Source organism: Cimex lectularius, unplaced genomic scaffold, assembly GCF_000648675.2.
Source record: "Cimex lectularius strain Harlan isolate CLEC.00 unplaced genomic scaffold, Clec_2.1 scaffold216, whole genome shotgun sequence".
Classification (NCBI taxonomy): domain Eukaryota; kingdom Metazoa; phylum Arthropoda; class Insecta; order Hemiptera; family Cimicidae; genus Cimex; species Cimex lectularius.
Window position 1 is genome coordinate 47,692 of NW_019392801.1, and position 21,223 is coordinate 68,914.

Here is a 21,223-nt window from a genome sequence, read left to right on the forward strand (position 1 = left end):
TATAACAATGGTTTTCTTTTTGGTTTATAGTTTTTTCGTATTTTCGCTTATTTTATGGTTGTTTCCTGTCATTACGAATGTTTTAAACATTTTATTACTCTACAGTTTCATTATTTTTTTAACGATTTGAAACATTCATTATTGACCTAACTCGATACGGAAATAACCTTTGACCCAGTCAATGGCATTTCAAGTAACTATATCCTTTCTCATTCTAATAAACGCCCTTTGTTCTGGAATTTAAAAACTACATTATGTTCTAAATGACGAGGCAAAATATAGAATAAAAAACCAAACAGTTCACGCAAACAAGTTTCTTTATACGATACATGAGTTAATTGTGAATATAAACTGACTCGGACTCTCTTTGTGCTCAGTGGTCCAATACAAATGCTATTCTTTACTGATAATACAGCTATTTAGGACTATGCATTCCGAGGCGTACGATTTAACCTAAACTTGCTTAGATTTCCTCTTGTGGTGGTCTGAGGGGTGATAAACCTACTGTTTGATAGGTACCTTTCATCTTTTGCTTATCCTCTCTGTCTTTAGTTGGTTCATGAACCTATAAGTAATAAAAATAAGTAACAATCAAGCAATACTGCTGAATGAACGCTTCATCAGTTAGAGGTCATTGTACGAAAACCACAATGGTACCCGTTCAAAAAGCCGGGAGGATAGACTTTACGGGTGTTAATCAATTTTATTTATTTAGCCGTGTCTTTCTTACTATCAGGTAAATTCTCTAGAGTAGCCTAACGTTTTTTCTGGTAAAAGGTAGCTACATGTCGCTATTATATCAGAGGAACAATGTCTAACCCGTCTCCCATGATTTATAGGTTTCATGTCAGGTGAAAGTGCTGACCAATGGTAATCCCCAAGTATTGGGCGACATTCAAGCTAATGTGGTTGAGAATTATCATCCATTAACAAGATGTCATACATGGAGCGAATAGGACCCTAGCTTCCGTTCCTCGATGTACCTTAGTACGATAAAAGATCCGATCCGTATGATATTTAGGTTATAATAGTAAAGTATCGGCGTGAACTTTGATAATAGTTACACCATACCATAAATCATTTAGAGATAGGTCTAAGGCGTATTACCTCCTCTGGCCCAGCAGAGGCCTAATCCTAGGTTACCTCCAGGTTTCGAGTAAATACGCGATCGTACGTCTTTTGAAACAAATCCCATTATTCAAAAAGAACTGTCTAATCCGTCTCTTCATTACGTCCCATAAGTGTTTCTGTAAGGATTCATTTCAGGAAAACGTACTGGCAAATTCATTGTGGTTATCCCTCCACCTACGAGAAATGGGTAACAACTGGAGCCAAATGCGGTCGATCGTTATCATGGATAAAGTTGCCATACATAGAGCGATGCAATCACAGCTTCCAGTACTTCTTCAATGTGCCTTAGTGCTGTTAAAGATCTGTATGAAATCAGTTAGGTACTGACGTGGGCTACCTTATACCATAACTGATTTTCTTTGGAAAGGCTGTGTACTCACGCATGGCACCTGAAACAAACTGTTCTCCATACACGGTCCCCGTAATCTGATTGCCACAAACCAAACAGGCATCTGTGAAGAGAACCACCCCTCAATGTGTCAAAGCGAGATGGTGATTTGCAAATAGCCCAGAACTTCCCCAATGTCAAAGATCTGTATGAAATCAGTTAGGTACGCGCGTCGACATTGATGCTACCTCATACCAATACTGACTGTCTTTAAAAAGGCTGTAGATTCACGCATGGCACATGAAACAAAATGTTCTCCACATACGTTCCGGTCATCTGATAGCCACCAACCTAATCTGTGAACAGAACCCCCATGTGTCAAAGCGAGATGCGGATTTGCGGATAGTCCAGAACGTCCTCGATGTACCTTAGTGTGGTCAAGGATCGATGCAACCTCATACCATTACTGTATTTGAAAAGGTTGCGGACTCATGCATGGCACATAAGGCAAAACGTTTTCCACACACGTTCCGTTCATCTGATTGCCACAAACCAAACCGGCATCTATAAAGAGAACAATCCCTTGCTGTGTCAATGCGAGATGGTGATTTGCGAATAGCCCAGAACTTCCCCAATGTCAAAGATCTGTATGAAATCAGTTAGGTGTGCGCGTGGACATTGATGGTACCTCATACCAATACTGACTGACTTTAAAAATGCTGTGGATTCACGCATGGCACATGAAACAAAATGTTCTCCACATACGTTCCGGTCATCTGATAGCCACAAACCAAATCGGCATCTGTGAACAGAACCGCCCATGTGTCAAAGCGAGATGCTGATTTGCGGATAGTCCAGAACTTCCTCGATGTACCTTAGTTCGGTCAAGGATCGATGCTACCCCATACCATGACTGTATTTGAAAAGGTTGCGGACTCATGTATAGCACATAAGGCAAAACGTTTTCCACACACGTTCCGATCATCTGATTGCCACAAACCAAACCGGCATCTATAAAGGGAACAATCCCTTACTGTGACAATGCGAGATGGTGATTTGCGAATAGTTCAGAACTTCCCCAATGTACCTTAGTGCTGTCAAAGGTCTGTATATCAATTAGGTATAGGCATGGGCTTTGATGCTATTTCGTACCTTAACTGACTGTCTTTGAAAATGCTTAGACTCATGCACAGCACACGAAGTGTACTCCACACACGGTATTGGTCATTTCATTGCCACAAACCAAACCGGCATCTGTGAGAGAACATCCCCCCATTGTTCAAGTGTCAAAGCTGATTTGCGAATACTCGCCTTTCTGCCCGATGCCTTTTCATTAACGAGAACCTCATGCGCGATGTTTAGACTAGTCTACTCTCACGGTGCCTTCTTATGACTTGCAGAGCTCATCCTTACATTACCTTTGGAGCCAACTGACTACTTACAAAGGAAGCCGTTAAATGACGGTCGTGCAGAAGAGCATTAAAACGATCCCTAACAGTCGATCGAGACTTCCGGTCGCCCTAAAACGGGACTTAGGTTATGTACAGGACGCAACTTACGTTTTGGCCGAAGCATCTGCCAGCGTTTGTCTTATCGACTTAAAACCATACTTTTAAGGAAAAAATTAATAATTCATTTTTTGGTTAAATTTATTGTTCCATCGAAGAAAACACTATAAAGTACCAATTAACTCACTCGACAAGTGTTTTAAAAATTATGTTTTTATCAACTATTCTTTTTACCTAGTTATAATGGAAAAGAAACAAATAAATACAAGCGTCCTCGTCGAGTGTATTTTGGAGAAGTGATAGTCCTGTAAATATTTACATAATGCCAAAAATATTATAAATCGGTAGACTGAGTTATATAATATGTTATCCTTATTATCCGTGGCAACGGCAATGATCGTGAAAAACTGAATTTTTGTCGGTTTTTTAATCGGTTCTGGACTTATTCGATAAATGGTTGCTCTTTCACCGCTGGCGGTCATTCGTTCAAAAGGGCAGTCTTGCCGATAAACTTGCAAAGTACCCCGTGTGCCGCTGTGATCAATATAGAAGGGATTGAATTACATTTACAGCCTGTATTCTCGTGAGAGCACTTGCTCTAACTTTCCTCGTGGTGATATATAACACGGAAAGGTTTTTTTTCTCCGAATTATCTTTATATGTGGTTTTCGGCTACTCGTATTACAAAATTTGCCAGTAGTTCCTACGTTCAAAATTGAACCAAAAATTCCTAATTAACTATGATCCGAATCTCAACAGTTTCGGAGTTATTCCAGTTTTTCTGACTTTTTAATATTTCACGACCTTCCTTGAAATAAACAATAACTCCACAAGGTTTTCGACAAATCCGTTGATACCATTGAAAAATACGTTAAATTTCCAATAAGATGTGATCAATAATAATTTGTAAATGTTGGCGAAATAAGCGTTTTAGTAGCCAGAACTTTGAAAAATAATTTTTTTTTCAAAGTTAAAAAACTTACTATGGTGATTCTAAGGCTACTATTTCGAAACCTAGAGACCAGCACATTTCAGAAAAACGTACTCCATTTAATATCCTTTTTAGTGATGCAATTGCTTTTTTAATTACTTTTTTCAAAGCTGAAGAAATTGATGAAGGAAAGGAAAAAACCGTGGTTGACGGATTGGTAAGGTGGAAAGATTAAAAAAAAATAAAAAACTAAATAAAGGGCCAACCACGGTTTTTTCCTTTCTTTCATCAATTTCTTCAGCTTTGAAAACAGTAATTAAAAAAGCAATTGCATCACTAAAAAGGATATTAAATGGTGTACGTTTTCTGAATTGTGCTGTCTCTAGGTTTGTAAATAGTAGCTTAGAATCACCATAGTAATTTTTCAAGTTAAATTTTTTTTCAAAGTTCGGGCTACTAAAATGCTTATTTCACCAACGTTCACCATTTTAGTATTGAACATTTCTAATTGGAAATTTAATGTAGTTTTCAATGGTATCATCGGATTTATCCAAAACTTGTTAGTTTTGCAGTTATCATCAAGGAAGGTCGTGAATTCATAAAAAATCAGAAAAAGTGGAATAACTCCGAAACTGTTGAGATTTGGACCATAGTTAATTAGGACTTTTTGGTTCCATTTTGAATGTAGAATCTACTGGCTAAGTATGTAACACATAGCCGGACACCTTGTGTATCAATTTGGCGTATCAATTTGGCGTTTCAATGTTTTTTATGTGAATTTTCATTGTCTAATTGTAGATACTTTTAATTAAATAAACGTATCCTTTCCTCTCTGAACACTAACTCGAATATTCTCACGGTGTCGCTTTTATTCTGAACCGCTCATTTACCGACAGCAGTGAGATAATTGGCGTGAAAGTTCAAGAAAATGCTTACGAATTACGCAACTTTGGACTATATTATAGCCACGGCGTTTTGTCGAGATTTCGCGAACGTGTGAATCTCAAGACTTATTTCAAAATAAAACCATGCCCATTATTCTTGTTAATAAAATTAATTAAGCAGTTACAGCCGCGTAATGATATCTTCTGATCAGGAACCACCAAAGAAATACGAACAACTTCTGTACACACATTAAACAAAATTATAACACCCAAAGAAATAGGAAAAATTAATATGTATGCATAAAAGAATTTTTTATCGAAAGATAGAATTTAATAACAACCATGCAGTCATATTTAAAAAAATTACAGGGTGATTCACTACTTGTACGGCAAAGTTCGTCAGGGGCTTCTACTCCGCAAATGCCACAAAAAAGTTCGTATGAACCATGGCCTGATACTCAACCACTTCGCACATATTCAACATATTATATTTTTGTTTTCGTTGAGAAAATTCACGAGAGAATAACTTATTCGTTTAATAAGTTTTCTACCCGTGTATCGTTTCTTTAATTACAATGAACCAAAATGGAGAAATGGTATGTTAAATGGGAGAAAAGTGGGTGGTGGCGGTGTAAAATAAGGCGAGTGGGTTTAATATAGCAATTCAACCTTTTGTCCTAGGCAAAATTTATTTCCCAACTTTAACTTAATAAAAAAGCACAAAAAGAAAGGCAAGTGAAACAAAACACATAAAACAAGAGACAGTAAACTTCGCGAACAACCATAGCAGAGACATTGGACAATATATCTACCCTAAACACAGACAAAAAAGAACAACTATATAGAAATTTAAAACCCATCTTTAAACTAATTTAAAAAAATATATATAAAAAAGTAGTGGTTCTGCATTTATTGTCTCTTTTTTATGTGTTTTGTTTAATTTTTCTTTCATTTTGTGCTTTTTTTATTAAGTTAAAGTCGGGTTCTGTATTTTTTTTTTCTGTGTTTAGTGTAGATATTTTATTTAATTTTTCTACTTTGGTTTGCTATGTTTATTTTCTCTCTTTTATATGTTTTGTTTGATTGCTCGGTTAAATTTTTCTTTTTTTTTGTGCTTTTTTATAAGTTGAATTACTAGATTAACCACACTCACCATTTTTCACACCATCACTTTTTTCCGTTTAATATAAAAATCCGCATTTTGATGCGAATTAATAAAGAAAAGATTGTACTTCGAGAAAGCTTATAAAATAAAGTAGTTGCTATCAAATTTGTCAACCTGTACCGTGAAGATTTCCAATGAGGTGCATATATAGTTTTTTTACAAATTTTAAATTTAACTGTTTTTGAAAGATTTAGTGTTGTTGTTTTGTTTTTACCCAAAATGAAATTGAAAGTTCTACAAAGCTGCTTTCTTAAAAAATTTCAAATTTAATTTAATCCAAAACCGTTAGTTAACAAAAAAAAAGTTGACTATTTGCGAAAAGGTTGAGAATTAACTAATTAACATACGAAATTTTTTGTTACTTTTGAGGTTTAGAAGCACCTGACGAAATTTGTCGTACGAGTAGTGAATTACTTAATATTGGGATAAATGTAATAATAAGTAATGTAATTATATATAATGGGAAAAATAAGGAAGGTCAAATCAACCACAAAAACCTTTAATTATGGAGTGGTTGTTTTATGTTTCAAATAAAATTGTCAATGATTATGGCGAAAGTGCAGAAAAGTGACTTTAAAAACTAGACTAGTTGGTGCATTTGTACCTTGCAAAAAATACCTGTAAAATAAAAATGTAATATCTAAATGCCATTCAGCCATATTTCACAAATGGTAGGCAATGAACCTTGGTCAAATTAATCTTCTTTTTAAGTCAATATATACAATAATTTGAATAATACACTATTTGTTATTTAGGGTATTCCGAGTTTAGACTATTATTTGCTGTTAAGTGTTATTTAATTGTACTAATGCAATTGAACATTTCGAAATTTTTCATCTGCTAAATATGCTACAGCCTTTAGGAAGCTATTCATATTTTCAAATATGTTTTGCGGTTTTTGGTTCGTTAATAATAAGTTAATTCATTTTTTAATAACAAAGTTTCATAAAAGGGCCGAGTTGTTAGATTATCGCTTTGAATGGCTTTATTGGAAATCGCATGATGAAATTAAATTTTATCATGCTTTGACCACCTTTTTGATCCTCCCTTTTTCAATCTGATTTAAATATATCAATTTAATTTGTTTCTACCTATCGGGATTCTTTTAGTAACACTGCTATCACTAAGTAACACTTGGTAAGTAAACCAAAGCCTAAGCTTAAAAGAGTTTACGGAATAGCACACTGATACAACGGTTAGATCGATCACGATTAAAAAAAATTAAAATTAATACTATATTACCATCTGATTTCCCACACAGCCAGACTATTATTTTCGTATTTTCAATCAAAAGGCTTTCGACAAACAGCTGAGGTCATCACCGGCCCTCAGCGTGTTTTTCCTTCTTTTTCTGGTACTCGGATTTTTCAGCCTGCCATTTGAGAGTCTTAAGATTTGTTATTGACTCTGCTTTTATGTGAAAACTAAGTCGATATTCTAAAATGCTAGACAATTTGCACCTCAGGTTGTCAACTACAGAATAAAACGTACAGTACATATACATCATCACATGGTATAAAAATAGAAGTCTGGTCATATTCACTCACTTGAGTACTCGATGTTACTCTGGGCGGGGTTGAACCCAGTCCAGTCTCGCTAATAATTATTTTTACTCTCCGGAGTATTAGATATTCCTCGGGGTGGGATTGAACCCAGTCCAGTCTCACTAATAACTTACTTTTACTGCCCAGAGTACTAGATATTCCTCGGGGCGGGGTTGACTCCACTCCATTCTCGCTAATAATTACTTTTACTCTCCAGAATATTAGATATTCCTCGGGGCGGGTTTGAACCCAGTCCAGTCTCACTAATAACTTACTTTTACTGCCCAGAGTACTAGATATTCCTCGGGGCGGGGTTGACCCCACTCCATTCTCGCTAATAATTACTTTTACTCTCCAGAGTATTAGATATTCCTCGGGGCGGGTTTGAACCCAGTCCAGTCTCACTAATAACTTACTTTTACTGTCCAGAGTACTAGATATTCCTCGGGGCGGGGTTGAATTCACTCCATTCTCGCTAATAATTACTTTTACTCTCCAGAGTATTAGATATTCCTCGGGGAGGGGTTGACCCTATTCCATTCTCGCTAATAACTTACTTTTTTCCACAGACGTCACACACTCACCCCAGAATACTCGATATTCCTCGGGGCGGGGTTGAACAACAAAAGCACGCCTTTCAACCTAATAAACTACATTCATTCCAATAAATTAACATAAACACAACGCAAACACACATAAACATATATAAACTATATACATTTAAAAATCTCTACAGACCTGAGGTACGTATCTGTTCACCGCGTTGCACGAAGACTACTCACTTATCATGTTCAAGTATTTAAATTTATTTTTTGCATATTTATTTTTAAATCAAATAAATATGCTGTCTTTATGTTCTGATGTTCGTACAAATGCTGGTATAAATAAACGGTGAATTTTCCCAATTAGGTTATTCACTTTGAAATTTCACCTCTGGTAGAAAGGACAGTTCATGTCGGCGAGGGTTAATATTGGACGTAAATTTTTTTTAGCATATTACAGAATTGCCCCAATCACGCGATTTTCCACTTCAGGGAATTATTTAACCACATTTTTATTATACCCCATTCAAGGTATGGACAGCTGAAATAATTCGAAATAAAACTCGGCGACATTCTAGCGCGTAATACATTATATATTATGTATATTACATATTATATAATATATTATATATTCTAATATTATATTATATTAATATATATTATATATTACGCGTATATATATTATTAAATATAAATATATTTCGATTAAATAAATCCTCGCTTGACCTGATAATACACTGTTTTGTACTTGGTGTATCTTTTCAAACTGGACATTTTCAGTTCCCTACCAGTTGTCAAGGCGTTTTGAGTGACTTCAATTGGCAACGAGAATTCATACTAATTTAAAACACTTGACACTGGTCAGGCCATCTAAGGATTCTCTTTTGATTGAATTATGCTTAAGAGTTTTAACGGCCAGAACGGTAGTCATTATTTCGGATTCTCAATTAAAATAAAGCTGACTTATTTTGTACTGTTTTTTAAATCGTGCTTCACTATTTTCAGTAATAATAGTTTGGGTTTGATGGAGGTGTTTTTCACTGTAGATCATTCTGGCTATTACAACGCTGGTTTTTCTGCGCACAGACACACATTTCCTAGCACGAGCAGTCTTATACAGGGTGACCTTTGAACCAAAGACGCTGTAAAAAAAATTTAGTATTGTTTAACATTTTTTGGAGAACAATTATTGACACATCATTTTAAAGGATGTGTGTGGTGTTAGTGAACGTTAGTTAATGATTATTTGGAGGTCGTGAGATGCGGTCCAGTGTGACGTAGGTTTTAGAAAAATATTTTCTTTATCGTGCCAACGTTTCGATCTTTATTGAGATCTAAAGGACCTGGGATTTATAAACATTGTTTAACTGTTACAAATATATGTAGGATGTCAAAAAAATGACAATGCTAGAAAATGTTAGGTTAAAAAAATGAATTTATACAATGCTAGAAAACTTTAGATTAAAAAAATGAAGTTATACAATGCTAAAAAAATTTGGATAAAAAAATGAATTTATACAATGTTAGAAAACTTTAGATTAGAAAAATGAAGTTATACAATGCTAAAAAAATTGAGATAAAAAATGGATTTATACAATGCTAAAAAATTTGGATTAAAAAAATGAATTTATACAAAGCTAGAAAACTAGATTTAAAAAAAATGCATTTATACAATGCTAAAAAAATGTAGATAAAAAAGTGAGTACAAGCACTTCGCTAAAAAATTTCTAGCATTGTATAAATTCATTTATTTTCATCTAAAATTTTCTAGCATTGTATTAATTCATTATTTTTAATCTAAAGTTTTCTAGCATTGTATAAATTCATTATTTAAAAAAAAATCTTTTTAAATCTTTCCAATTCACCGCTGCTCTAATCAATTAAGTATCGTCTTCAGAAGTCGTAAGCGGAGCATTAAGCCGACGGTCGAGGGTTCGAATCCAGCTTGTGACACTAATTTTTTCATCTTTACCAAGACCTTACGTAAAACGTAATAATTAATTAGAATGTTTGAACTAAAGATTACACATTTTAGCCAAGAATCTGCGATCAAGATAAACTGTAATTTTTTATATTTTTAAATATTCCCATTTCAAAATTATTTTATGTTCAATCTATGTAAATTTGTCTGTCCGGTCGTTTATGGTGTAGGATAAACCGCTTGATATATTTGTTTGTGCATGGCTGATAAAATACCTAATAATCAACTGCTGCATTTATTTACATTGGGATTAAACTAACCATCAGATCTACGGTGGTTAAACTGTGTTAATGTACATTATTCGCCTGCTTCGTTTACAGTTGAAAATGGAAATTTTTTAAACAGTTTGAATTATTTTTTGAATTATTTATGTGAACGAAGGAGCATTCTGTCTCACAACATAAGTAAGTATTGGATTGATGCAAAACTAAATGTAGTTTTTCCTTTTCGCTTCACTTGTAATACCAATTGAGTAAACAAAACTTATCCACTACGCTAAGGGTTATACTTAATTTTAAAGCCTATTTATCTCGCTTTCTTTTTCTTACAATCCTTTTAGTTAAAAACATTTATTTCAGCCTGTTCAGTGCCTTTAAACAAAACGATGTCCAACAGCGATTTTCGGCAAATTTATTTCTATGAATTTAAACCTGGGCGATGTGCAGCGCAAATCGGTCGAAATAGTAATGACATTTGGGGCAAGGAACCATAAATTAATCCACAGTGCAGCGTTGGTTTCAAAAATTCCGGAATGGAGGTACCTCACGAGCAAAGAGGGTGGTGGCCATCCGGTTGCTATCAACGACCAGTTAAAGGCTATAGTTGAAGCTGACCCCACTAAAACGGCGGAAGAATTTGGTGTTGACCAATACACAGTCTCTGGTCATCTGGAATCTATCGGGAAAGCAAAGAAGCTCTCCCTGTGGATTCCGCATGATCTGAACGACCATCAAAAGCATCGCAGGTATGACATCTGTTCAATGCTTTCCGCAACACAAATAATCCATTTCTCAATCGTAACGTGTGACGAAAAATGGATATTATACGACAATAGACAGTGTTTGGATAAGAGTGAAAAACCAGGGAATTGCCAAAGCCAAGTTTACATCCAAAAAAATTACTGGTCTCTGTCTGGTGGTCATCTGCAGGAGTAATTCGCTAAAGCTTCCTCAGGGTTGCAACCATCAGTGCTGAAAAGTACTGTAATGAAATTAATGATATGGTTCGAAAACTGCGACATGGCCAGGATTAATCATTCGGAAGGGGCCTATCCTCCACGCCCACACGTCGCACAACTGACTCTGGCAAGACCTCACGAGTTGGGCTACCACTTCCACCATACTCACCGGATCTTTCTCCCACAGATTATCACTTTTTTTAAACATCTCAACAACTTTTTGTGCGTGAAAAGGTTCAGAAGCCAGAATGACATTGTAAATGGATTTCGGTAGTTCGTCCATTCCTGAGACCCCATTGTTGAAGTTAAATTGTATCTTGTTTTACTGAACATCAAAAACCTGCATTATTTTTGCATATGCCCAGTACTTAATCCATTATATTTCGTGGTCCGATTGACCAAATAACTTTTTCAATTAATTAATCTTTATGTAAGGTATTGGTTGAATTGAAAAAGCTAGTGTCACGAGCGGGATTCGAACCCACGACCTTGGGCTCAATACGCCGCTGCTCTAACCACTTGATCACGATAGCTCCAATACTTAATGCTGGATTTCGTTCAGACGGGATGCGCCTTCGTTCACATAAATAATTAAAAAAATAATTCAACTGTTTAAAAAAAAGTTCTATTCTCAACTGTAAACGAAGCAGGCGAATAATAACGGTAACACTGTTAACCGTAGATCTGATGTTTAAAGATCATCAACCCAATATAATAATTTTTGTGTAGAAAATGTCAATGTGTTTATTTGTTTGTATGAAATTAATTGCTAGTAAATGTTACATATAATAAAAATTATATGCGTGCTATTCAGTGTTTTATTGCAATTTTATGTCCCCCGATTTGTTTTTCGATTTATCTGATTAGCGTCCGAAGTTATTCTTTCCCTTTTGCATTCCGCCCCTTTCACAAAGTGGTATCACGCCTCGTGGAAAAAAATAGACATAGATAGATAAATAAATAACGAATCCTTTCTCAAGTTGTTTTACCCGTCAAATCGATCCGGCCCGTATCACATATTTAGTTGTCGAGAGTAAATCGAACGTTAGAGTGGCCCCGGTGGATTTCCGTCGAGCTCTTCACTTCAACCCCTAATGGAAGGGGTGGTTCAAAGAGAAGGTAATTTCGCAATATGAGTCAGTTTCTCTATTACCCTACGACATTCATCGTCCCTCGCACAACTAATTTTCATATTCTGCGCTTATGGCGGCCTTGGGAAAATTTAAGGCTTTGCCTATCAAAATCGAAATCACTATCCATTTAAGGTTTCGTAATCAATTGACTAAGATACTGTTTTTAATCAATTAATTATTCTTTCTAAGGCCGTGGTTTAGATAAAAAAGTCAGTGTCACGAGCGGGATTCGAACCCACGTAGTGTCGTGTAGGTTGAGATGGAGAGTTGGTGTCCGAAGGTCGTGGGTTCGAATCCCGCTTTTTTTGTATCTCAACCAAGATCTTAGAAAGAATAATTAATTGATTGAAAGTTTTCACTATACCCAGTTATACACAATTTTTTTTCCACAAATTTTGATTCTGCGTATCAGAAAAGTATCAGAAAGGCCTGAACGCAATTTATTTTTCTCCGGTGCAGAATTAAGGTACCGGTCGAGTACGATTGACGTTTTCGTCGACAACCCTTGGTTATAAATTTTACAATTTTACGATTGTGTAATTATTCAATCCGCTGTACAATCACGAAAATTTTCACGTACAAGTTATGTTAGAAAAATATTTATGTATTTTTCTTTTGCAGGTTTGTTCATCCGAATGAAGGACAGCATACAACCGATAATTACATTTTGATTTTATGGTAAGTTACAAGTTTTCAATATATTAATATATTTCTCATGTATCGTCGTTGTTGCCACTGTTATCACTTCTACCGAAAATATTATATTTCATACTTAAACATTATGTTGTATTGAGTAATAAAAACCGTACCGATTTTCAAAAATATTATGCTTAATTCGAATTTAGCAACAAGCCACACCAGTAGAAAAAAAATCAAAACATTTGCGCTAAAACAACTAATAAATATAGTTTATTTTTAAGATGTTATTATATGTATTTTTACCTTCATATTTATATAAAGTACTTCTGACCCACCTGCACATTATATTGCATATATCCTTAACATTTCCTATGCGGAAGATATCGCAATTTTGTCCTCTAGTCATGCTACCTCCAACGTCCAAGAATACCTTGAGCTTGTCAAAGACTGGTGCTAAAATTGTTGGATCACACTGGACAACAACATAACAGAAGACTTGGACAACACGGTTTTTTAACCTGCGCACCTGGCACATGACCTTATCACACGTTTAGATTCTCAAGATAGGAGCGACTCACCTCCGCTCACGGTGTGTTGTGTTAATCAGCCACCGAATCCACAGACTAATCATACAGACATGACGACTTCCGAGGAGATGGGTTAACATCCATGCACCTACGTTCTGCCGCGCAGAAAGGGATACTAAAATATTAAAAAATGGGCTGAAATGCATCCCGCTGCACTCCCTAGATAGAGAAGAAAACTATCTCCCTCATTGTAGGGGGCCCACTAGGGCGAAACTACCGGATCCGCTATGTTCGCTGTTTCGTTTAAAGTGGAATTCGTACCAACCAACTAGAGGAGACTGCTTTCGGTAAAGGACGTATTTAGTGTACGTTCACATTGAGAAAACGTTCTTGCCATCCATTGTACACCACAACAAAGAGATACCCACTTCCATTCAAGTCACATACTTAGAACTGTACTTAGTCAGCAGACTGACTTGTAATCTCCATAGATGCTTTTACCGACGACAACTCAACAGAAGACTTGGACCACCTGGAGGAGACTGCTTTCGGTAAAGGAAGCCTATAAAGGCACCACCGAACAACAGTACCCGCCAGGAATCTCACCAACGCCAACGACGATTCCATTCCCAAAGACCGTGCTATGGTCTTGGAACTTGAATTGAAACACTGTTATCCCGTCGTTCAGTTGGTGCAGACAAGACAACCCTAACCCCGTATGCCACTGATCAAGCACCCGTCTTCCGCGGCCGGCTTACAATCCTTAAAACATTCGGGGGACTCTAGGCGTAGACTTCGCATATTTACATGCTATACGCTTCCTTCCTCCGATGTTCTATGCACGCGGAGGGAGCTTACAGAGATCATGCACGCTGGGAAAAACGAAAACAGCTTGTGTTTTAGAAAGTGCGACACGCTCTCAAAGCTACACCATAATTTTTTACCTGGAAACCTCATTGCATTGAAAGGTTGGGAAGTGACTAGGAGTCTCTTAAAGTCCCAGGGAAATAGATTGAAAAGGACGTGCCGAGACCCGAGGCTTACTTTTCAGGATACACACACTGTCTCTAACACGACCTACCGCTCATTGTTCCCGTGATCCTAAAAGTAAAACAACCCTAAATGTATTCAGTGTACTGCACATTGAAAAACAGCCCTCCACTCTACGTCATCAACAAAGAGAAAGAGAGCTCCATTCAAGTCAAATACTTCAGAATTTACCTAGGCAGCAGACTGACATGGAATCCCAACACTAGACTGAAGAGACAACGACATATCAGAAGACTTGGACAATTTCTAGGTCCAAAATCGACACGAAACCAACCTTATACAAGACTTCACTGCGACCATTTTGCGCATATGGAACTGTCAGGTTTTGCCAAGCCATCCGACATCCCGCGAATCAAACGTCCTCAGGCAAATCGACAAAGCTCATTTCTACTTCACTAATAGCACTATTATCTAACCTCAACATTACTTTTACCAACGGACTAATTCGTTCCCGAATCCAAAAGTTTTACACCAACCATTCATATTTTCCATTCATCGCAACCCTAATGTTGTAGCCCAATCACATTAATCGACAATGACGCCGAGAACTCTTTGCCCCTCAATCCTTCATATTGAGTGCCAGAATTGGCTGGTATTATGTACAAATATGTATAGGCTATAAATTAAAAAAAATCATTTTAACTTCATACTATAACCAGTTTCTATAAGTGAAGGCTAATATAAACTGCATGTTTTTATTTATTGTTTATTTCAATTATTTATTGTAGGCTCTTTTAGTTTTTGATATTTCAAGGATTTAACGAACTAGGCAGTGTTATAATTAAATATAAATTATGATGGATTTAATTAATTATTAGGTAATACGTTCTTGATTATAAAAATTAATCTGTTTTGTAATGAAAACAATTTTTTTGAGAATGCAATCTTATGACCTTTATTATCCTAAAATGTGGTTTTAGGATGTTTTTTCGTTTTGTATTGGATCGTGTTTTTTCCTGCTTCAATGAATTTTAATGGTGGAAACAAACGTTTACGTAACCTTGTTATCGTGTCACAGTCTTTGAGTATCGACTTAAGATTATTGTATTTAAATTCTTTAGTCTGGGGGGATATAAAAAGTACAACTATATTTAAGTGTTTCAAAGAGGGTGAGAGTGAAACACAAAATGAGCAAAACACTCGCGCTCGGACACAATCGTTTAATTGTTTAAAACAACATCATCTTGAAGTGGGCAAATACTCTACATGAAGATATTTCTGATTATGGCACTTAAAATGAATTGTTGGAAGAGTAGATGTAGATACAGTTAGTAGGTCAGAAGGTATAATGTACAGGAATATTTATGAAGGGGCAAGTGAATATATTCAAGAAAAACAATTAGATCTGTTCTTTTATGTTTTGATTTCTTAATTATGTTTACTGTTATCGGTTGGTTTTATAATGATTCGCAACACTAGATTTGTTTTTAGGGCACTCAACCTCGCAAATTATTAGATATGTATCCAAGTATCCTTAGAAAGTGTGTAGGTCTTAAACAAGGAAAGAATTGTACCTCACTCAGTTTCTCTCTCTCTCTCTCTCTCTCTCTCTCTCTCTCTCGTCATTCTTCCACTCACTCACTTAGTCTCTCTCTAATTGCCTGTCGTTCTTATACTCACCTCATTCAGACCCTCATTCCCTCTTACACTCAGTCTCTCTCTGCCTTTCTTCCACTTTCTCTCGTCCACTAAGTCTCTCTCTCTCTCACTCACTCACTCACTCACTCACTCACTCTCTCTCTCTCTCTCTCTTTCTCTCTCTCTGCCTTTTTTCCACTTACTCACTTAGTCTGTAATTCTCTGTCTTTCTTCCAATCACTCACTCAGTCCCTCATTCCCTCTTCCACTCAGTCTTTCTCTGCCTTTCTTCCACTTTCCCCCTTCCACTCAGTCTCTCTCACCCTCTCCCTCTCTCCCTCTCCCTCTCTCCNCTCTCTCTCTCTCTCTCTCTCTCTCTCTCTCTCTCTGCCTTTTTTACACTCACTCACTTTGTCTCTTTCTCTCTGTCTCTCTCTTTTTTCTGTTTTTCTTCCACTCACTCACTCAGTCCCTCATTCTCTCTTCCACTCAGTTTCTTTTTCTCCTCTTTCTTCCACTTACTCGCTCAGTCCCTCATTCTCTCTTCCACTCAGTCATCCTCTCACATTCTCTCTTCCACTCACTCACATAGTCTCTCTCTCTCTCTCTCTCTCTCTCTCTCTCTCTCTCTCTCTCTATCTATCTATCTATCTATCTATCTATCTATCTATCTATCTATCTATCTATCTATCTATCTATTTATCCATCTATCTACACACATGCATATATATTTTATTTCAGGTTAATTAGTTTGAAAATATATCAAGAGAATAATATATTGTTATATTATTCATTACGTGCTTTATACAACTCTAAAACTGAATGAAAGTATATTTACAACTTACCGTTAGTGAAGTTAGATTGTCGTATTGTGCATAATTTACTGTTATGGGCGTTATATGTTACATTATCGCCGTCACATAGATAAGTCTGTTTTTGAGCAAATATTCAAATTTTCCCATTCTTTCCACAAAAAAACCTCCATTCTTTACTTTGTGACTTAGGTACAGCAGTTTTGGAATATGGGATTTATTTCCAAAGTTCGTAATAAAATTCACCTCCGGGCCTCCTATAAGTTGTAAAAGGTGTCAAAGGCATCTGCAATGTCTGAACAACAGAGAAAGGGGAAGGAAGATATACGCAGGCCGTTCGGGATAAAACGCGTTGCACAACCCCTTGGGGAACCCAGAGTTATACACGCATATCCCTTCGCGCTCCATTTCACCCTTCCCTGCTTATATTTTTTTTCTATTGGTTTGATATCTCTTCCCGAGTTTTTAATCATTTCTGGGACATTTGTTCAGTTTGAAAATAACATTTTCAGATAATGCATGCGCGATGTTTACTTCACGAAGACATAAAAATAACAACTCTTCTGCTTTGTAAGTTATTTCTCCACTGGCTTTTTCATGAACCATCTTTCCATTAAATTGCTGTAAACCAATCACGCTGATAATTCATAAACGCTACGTCGCTTTTGAGTCACAACGTTCGAAATCTGCATGTTTCATCGCACGTGCTTGACCGAATTTTAAAAATGTATTTTTATGTATGCTTGTTTGTTGTTATGATATATAGATGTTTTTGCTGGCTTTGCGCCCTCGACGTTATACCCGGGTGTGGTCTGTGAATACAAAATGAGGGTTGTGTGTCTGCAGAACGTTCATCATTCATTTTGTTAACTTTTGTGCGTTGTATTTATTTGGTCAATACTCAGCTAACTTTTGGTCATGAATGCTTAATACTAATTCGTCCTGTTTTGAAAATTTACCGATTTCGAAAAACTTCAAAAGGGGACAATCGTCAATAATCTCGCGAGTTCTTAAATTTTTAAAACATGAAAAAATTCAGATTATAAAAACTTTCTAACCTTTTCCAATTTCAAAAAAGAAAAAGCTTAAGAAGTTTTTATAATCCAGATTCTCATCAATATCCAACGAAAAGAAAACCATGAAAACATTTAGTTGAACCCGTTTAAAAGAAAACTTTTTATATTTTGTTTATTCGATTGCACATCTTATATGTATGTATGCACTTTATTGCTTACGATTTTTGTTTTTTCAGTATTTGTTTACATAGTTGCATTCAGTTGCACATTATATCATAAAATATACATTAAACGTAAAATATTTTAGGGAAAAAATAATTTAAAAAAACCAGGTAAAGAAGTAGACTCAGTGACCACTTGCCAAGCTTTCGGCCTTTATAAGACCATCATCAGGGCAGCATCCTATTTCTCATATTGACATTACAATATTACAAAAAAACAAACAAAAACCGACGACATCGACTACGAGGTCTCGAAGCACATGAGGTTGGTTAGGTTGAAATCAAGACAAGTTTTTTTTTTTTCAGTTTTTCAAGGATAGTGGTCCCCTAAATACAGGTCCAGTTGAGAAAGAAACGTTATTCTGTTATACCTATATTATACGTCATAACGTTTCTTTGTCAACTGGACCTGTTTTTTGGAGAGACCACTATCCTTGAAAAATTGAAAAACTTGGCTTGATTTCAACTTAACCAACCTCATGTGCTTCGAGACCTCGTAGTCGATGTCGTCGGGTTTTTTCGTAATTCTGTAATATAATATGAGAAATACGATGCTGCCCTGATGATGGTTTTATAAAGGCCGAAATCTTGGAAAGTGATCACAGAGTCTACTTCTTTCTCTACCTGAGCAGAAACCAGATCCTAAACTAATAAAAATTTACAATTGCTCTGTACATGTGGGATGCTAAGCTAGGTATGTTTAGGGTTACGTTTATACATTCTATATTAGACCAACGTGTAAGCCCTCCAAAAATTCTTAAAGCAGCTTTTTGGGCTACCTGGAACTTAGCAAAATTGGATTTAGATTTCCCCAAATGGGAGCAAGTAAGCTATTGATGAATGAAAGCATAATTCATAAATAAGTTCCTATTTTTACTGCTACTTGAAGGCTCATTAAAGACCGGGTAAAGGCACCTTAAGATGATCCATGCTTTTGAAAAAAATATTTTCAACTGGTAACTAAAATTAAACCTGGAGTCCAGATACATTCCAAGGTATTTAACATTCTTAGGTCATGTTATTGGAGAGTTATTTATTTTGACGATTGAAAATGTGCCTACTGCGTCGAGTAAACAGTATTGCCTCAGTCTTGCTACCATCAGGTCTGATTCTCCATGTTTCAAAATATTTAGAACACCTATCTTCAGTTAATGATAATTCTCTGAAGATTGAATCAACCCTACAGTCGGCTCTTATAAAGAGCAAAGAAAGTCTGTTTTTAGATTGCAAAGGTCGTTTATACAGATGTTAAATTATGTTGATCCAAGAACAGACCCTTGGGAGACCCTAGTGTTTATATTTTTTAAAGGTGACTTTATGCCCTTAATCTGTACAAAGAATTTTTCGTTGGTTAGGATTAGTTTAATTTCTAATTAAATATATTAGGTAGATTGGAAATAATATGCCACGAGCTTAATATGAGACCTCTGACACCGTCAAAACGTTTTTCAAAGCTTTCTCCACGTTAATAAGTACCATCCACATATGCTTTTTCTTACATTAAAATGGTGTAGAATCATATTCATCACTCTGGCCAGCATGGAACCCACCTTATACATTATACATTTAAAATAGAAATCAGGCGAAATATTTTTTAATAGATTTAACCCTATTTAATACAACTGAAAAATATAGGAAAGTTTTCTTCAGAAAATAACGATGATTAATCAGTAGTAAGTATTAAAGCTCTTACTGAAAAGTCTTTACGTAATAGCATAATCACTATTTTATTTATAACTCTATTTTTAGTACTCACAGTACTGTTTGAGTGGTTTTATTTTTACCTATCATTGTTTTTGTTATTGAACAATATTCAATACAATTTCTAAATAACTCTGATTTAAATTCTAATAACATATTCTTTTCAATCGTACACGTTTTCTGATTTACGTTTTGTGAATTCCTCCTTACCTATTATTTTCGTACGGAATATATAACACATTTCGAGTGAAGACATATTGGGTTACAAGGTTAGGGTTTCTAGTGCAGACTCCAGTTCTCCAGGCTGACGGAGTAAAATGTGATTGAATTTACCCGATACAAATTCAATAATCTTTACAAGACAAATCTGGGTCACACTTATTCAGCGCTTATGGAGACAAGAGCCTTTATTTTTTTATTCGACTTGCGTTCACGCCAATTTTGACACCAGTAGGTAATAATATTGCAAGTAATGTGTGTTATTGTCGACAACAGTTATGCCCAGTTTTATGGTAGAGGTGTAGGATTTAATTGAAATTAAATTAAAGAAGAAGAAGAAAGAAAAAGCATTAAACTTGATATATGTATAATGGAAGACACTTTTTGAATGGCTTCCTGCTAGCTATCTAGTAGAAACTACACGCACTGCAGGACCGCCAGAACAGAGACCCAATCCCCATCAACCTCGATCATATCTTTCTGACCCGACAGCTAAGTGAGAGAAATGAACAGATGGGCGCTGTGCTGAATGAGATGATATCGAGATTGTCACAGGCCATGTGTGGGGTTGTAATGAAGTTAGCCAAGTTGGCAGATCTGATTGCGATTCAAGATGTACCTGTTTTAGTACATTAACTCGTTTACAGTAACTCGGGTAGAGTTAGATACGGTTAGGGGCAAAATATAATTATGGCCATTCCATCAAACGGCACTGTACTTGGCACTGGTAAGGTTGGATAGTAAGTGCCCTTTTGAGTTAAGTAAAATTTAGTTCAAAGTAGCGACTATGTTGCCGCCGCAGGTCCGCTTGATAACAGGCACTTCTCCTGCCGAGTTGTACCCTTATGATGATGCTGTCGAAGTGCAGGAGGACTGCTTGCAGGTGATAATTGACCTGCCATCGACCTCAAGGGAACGAATGCACAGGCTGCTATATGTGTCAACCCTGACGGTTCGGATCGTGCTACTGGCGTGAGACTCTTGCTGCAACCGGAGGCAGAAAATCTGTTGTCAGGACGCCAGTATTTCGCCCAGGTCCGAGAAGAACTCCACTTTTGCAGAGGAAAGGAATACCTCATGTGCCTAGCCCGATGGCCTCTAGTGTCCCGGCATAGGCCATCCTGCCTACCATTACT

General features: G+C 36.2%; 1 protein-coding gene across 2 annotated transcripts in view; it reads left to right on the forward strand.

The window, feature by feature from the left end:
• LOC106669222 (ankyrin repeat domain-containing protein 50) overlaps positions 1–21,223 on the forward strand; it is a 104,013-nt gene that overhangs the window by 20,985 nt on the left and 61,805 nt on the right. For both annotated transcript variants that reach the window (XM_024228058.1, XM_024228060.1), the window contains exon 2: positions 12,946–13,002. The gene's annotated coding sequence lies outside the window, so the exon portion shown is untranslated. The remainder of the gene's footprint in view (positions 1–12,945; positions 13,003–21,223) is intronic.